At 56.0% G+C, this 3,897-nt stretch overlaps 2 protein-coding genes across 2 annotated transcripts in view; both read left to right on the top strand.

Moving 5' to 3' along the window:
• LOC127748968 (semaphorin-1A-like) overlaps nt 1-3,897 on the top strand; it is a 351,145-nt gene that overhangs the window by 346,921 nt on the left and 327 nt on the right. The window lies entirely within an intron of this gene.
• The window catches only part of LOC113205066 (semaphorin-1A), a 35,109-nt gene continuing 33,134 nt past the window's right edge, over nt 1,923-3,897 (top strand). The window contains exon 1 of the mRNA XM_052265053.1: nt 1,923-2,046. The gene's annotated coding sequence lies outside the window, so the exon portion shown is untranslated. The remainder of the gene's footprint in view (nt 2,047-3,897) is intronic.

The raw sequence follows: 3,897 nt of genomic DNA, 5'->3' as shown, positions 1-3,897 counted from the left end.
GCATCCCTAACCCCCTTTTCACACTTTATCTCTTTCTTTTCCAAGTCGCGCTCGCGCACCACCGGAATGTTCGTATTGGTTTTGTTTCTCCCAATGACTTCAAAAGCGTGCGAAAAGACGGTCAGGGTTTAAGAAGATGCGGAGTGGAGAACGGACGGACGGACGGACGGGCGGGACGCACAGAACTGGCCGCGGCGCGCGAACTCGAGCCCGACTGCCCGGCGGCGGTGCGGCCGGCCAGCCAAGCAGGCCGGCGGGGGACTCTGCTAAGACCAGGCGGGGCCGGCCAGCAAATATTCATAACATTTGTACAGGCGGCCGCCCTCCCTCCGCCCCCGCCTCCGCTCCGCAACTCCTCCGCCCGGCCGGCCGGCGTGGAAGGTCCGGACAGGCTATGACTAAGTTAGTGCGGGCGACTAGAGCGGTGCGTGAGGAAATCCGAGCAGGTGCGTGCGTGTGTGTGTGTGCGTGTGGTGGTCCGGACAAAGATGCTGCTGCTAGAAGAGCGGCTAGAAGTGGAGACCGAGCGGTGGGATGGGATCCTCCTCCTCACGCAATGTGCTCTCGTAGCAGCCCACCGCTGCCAACCGTCGGCTGAGAAGATAATTATTCCTCGTCTCACGCAATCTCGACGGTAATTTTTCATATCTTGCCACGGCTTCTTTAAGCTTCCTCAGAGCAACAGGGGCAAGTTTTTGTTGCGATCGAAATTATCTCTCGCAATAATGGGAAAAGGAAAAGGGAAGGGGGTATTATCCGCTGTCATATCGGATTTGCGGTCCTAGCTAAGATCCGTGCTGCAGCGTCGTATACTTGTACTCCAACCAACCTGTGCTGCTGTGTGCCGTCGCCGCCACAGCGCCAGCCCTGCCCGGGCCCGGGAGAGCTGTCCCTCCGAGTTGCCGTTTGAGTTGGTCGAGTTGATTGGCTGAAGGTCGGATCACTATGAATGAGCTATTGGAGACTGAGCCCGGCCGGGCTGCCCGGGCCAGCCACTGGCGGGGCACAACTGCCAAATCGGACAAAGCAGCTTCAGTAATTGTAAATGGTGCGCACCTTCCGGACCAGAAGGCCTCAATAGGAGCTGCGGACTTGAGCAAGTTCACCTGCTGTATGGGAAATGGGGAGCGGGGCCAACACAAACTGCTTGCGCGGAGGGAACGGGGGAGGGGGGCATTTTGTGTAAACTAATTTATACAAATATTTGCCCTATGCCGAGCACATTGTACTTGTATCTCGTAAATATTTTCATTAATTTTCCCCCCGATCAGTGTCCCTCATTGGCTCCAAGCTTGGCTGAGCGACGAGTCTGCCGCCTCTGCCTGCCTGCCGGATCTATTGTAGACCGTCCTTGGTTGGCAGACCTGCATGAGTTCCACTTGCGCCAAAGTTTGAAATAATTTCCCGAGGATGACGACGGAGACACTGATTCAGACGGTGGTGACGCATGATGAACGATGGCCCCCAGCCTGGTTACAATATAACCAACCAACCGCATATCCGCCGCGCAACCTTCCCCCCTCCCTCTCAAGACAGCCCCAAGGCCTACGACCTCTTTAGTCCCGCCTCTCGTACCTCCCCCCTCCATTCTCTATCCCACTCTCCTCTCCTTTGATCAGGGGCCGAACAATGGTGGTATTCTCTGTGATATATTATGAATTACTCCCGGCAATAGGCGTGCGCCAGTCCCTTCCCGCTGCCATTCTCTCATGCCGTGCAGGGCTGCCACCACACAACGCCAATCGCGTATATCTATATATATTATTCCGAGGGGGCGCGGCAGGTTTGCCAACTAACTGCGAGCAGCAGCCGGGCGAACCCCGATATTTCTCGTAGCTCGGTTGGCAGCAGTGCGGCCGCGCGCTCTTGTGTGCGCAGCGCGTTGGTACGCCTGTCTGTCTTTACTCACCACCCCCCCTTTTGCTCCGTCTGTTCCAGGATGAGTGCCAGAACTATATCCGCGTCCTGGCCAAGATCGACAAGAACAAGATTCTCGTCTGCGGGACCAACTCGTACAAGCCGCTCTGCAGATACTACGCGTACCGAGTAAGTACATAATTGACGCTGTTTCTGTTTGTTTGTTTTTTGTTTTTGTTTTTTTGTTTTTTTTTTATCCAGCAGCTTCTGGTAACTCCTGAAATCTCAGTGGCCCAGTGCTACCAACCACAATAATTCTAATCGCATAATGATCTCGATGCGAAGGATTTTCGACTGAACTTGCCGTCATGAAATGTGATTGATGCTGGCCCTACTTTTTTGAGGCCCCAGTGTTGCCAAACAGAGTGGTTGGCACCCGTGCTGCGCGCGACAAGGGGCTTCCCCTGGATTGGGGCGCGCAAGTCGAGCGGGAGCACGGCGGGAGCTCACTTAGGCCCTCTCGAGACCTCGCCCTCGCTCACTCGCGCTCACACTACTCACACACTTGTGCAAAACTCGCCCCCTCCCCCACCCCGCACTACCTCCTCTTCTCCCTTCGTTTGCCCGCGGTCAAAGGACGTAGGGGCCTTTTACCTCCCCCTTCTCTCTCTCTCTGCCCTCCCTCTCACTTGCTCGCTCTGCCCCCGTCTCCTGGGACAATTCCACTGTGTAAGCGCCATCCTTACCTCCCTCTCCTTCTAAAGGTCCCTACCCCACTCCCCCCTCTCCCCTTCCCCTGCCCGCCACGCCCCGCGCGCCGCCTTTTGGTCTTTGCTCTGTTCCGGAACGCTAGTAGGGTCTCTTGGGCCGCTCGCTGCCGTCTTGCCCCATCCTCGACGCAGCCTGCACCCCCCATTGCAGTGCCCTTGCTCTCCTGCTTGGTGCACCTGCCCCCTAAATGCACCCTCGTGAGGCACCATAAATATGTTCTATATCCAGCTACACTTTGTCCATCGTTTTTGTAAAGAAATTGTCGAAATACCCGTCGCCCTTTACCTACTAATGTAGTACACCTTACCTGCCCCTACCCATTCTCTCTCGCTCTCTCTGCTTCTGTCTCTAAAAGCCCAGCCCCTTGGGTATCTCACCCCTTCTGCCTCACCACCCCATCAACCCCACAGTTTGTCGCCAGAAACATGCCGGCTCAAGGGCCTTGCGTTGCAATGGGGCACCACCACCAGCGGCAACTTCTGGGTGCGATCAGGTTAGTTAGCGCCCTCGCCGTTCAGTGGCAGGGTGCGAGAGAGAGAGAGAGAGAGAGAGAGAGAGAGAGAGAGAGAGAGAGAGAATGAGAGACGGAGCGGGAGGGAGACAGAGAGCGAGGGAAGGGGCCGCCGCCGCCACTTTGCTGGCTGGCTCATTATTTGGCGAGCAACGGGAGACAATCAGGGCGTGTTGACTCGGGTAGAGGTGCACCAGCACATTGCCCGGAAGGCAACGGCTCGCTCTGCCCGGCTCTGCCCCCGCCCCTCCTCTCCACCTTGTGTTACCTTACCAAAGTTCAATTATAATGGAGTTTGAGGCGAGTCATTTGGACGGGAGCAGGGGCGGCGGCTGGCTGGTTGGCGCTCATGCGAGTCCCTGTTGACTCAAGTAAGATCGCCCTCTGGCGGTCGGGGATTCAAACTACCCGCTCAACTGGAATAATGGGGCCGCCGAGCCTCTCTATCTGACCCCCTTGTCACTGTGGGGGTCGGAGATCTGCGGAAGCGAAAATTGGAGCACCAGGTAGACGTTTTTTTTGTTTTTTTTTAATTATCTGGTTATTTATTTAAGATTTGAATAGGTCCTAGGAGCCAAGGCACATTTGAAGGGACAGTATACAGTGTACTTTTTTTATAGAGGTGAACATGTCAGGATTTTTGGACTTTTTTGTGAACGTACCGGGTGATTCAGAGCACGCGCCGCCGTGTTGCGGGTTTGCCTATCCTCGACTCGGCGGGCGCACAGGTGAGAGGTGAGGAGGAGAGGGGTTCCCTC

This window comes from Frankliniella occidentalis, unplaced genomic scaffold (assembly GCF_000697945.3).
Source record: "Frankliniella occidentalis isolate FOCC.00 unplaced genomic scaffold, Focc_3.1 Scaffold23, whole genome shotgun sequence".
NCBI classification, from domain to species: Eukaryota; Metazoa; Arthropoda; class Insecta; order Thysanoptera; family Thripidae; genus Frankliniella; species Frankliniella occidentalis.
The sequence above is the reverse complement of the archived record's forward strand: the minus strand, read 5'-3'. Positions and strand labels throughout refer to the sequence as shown.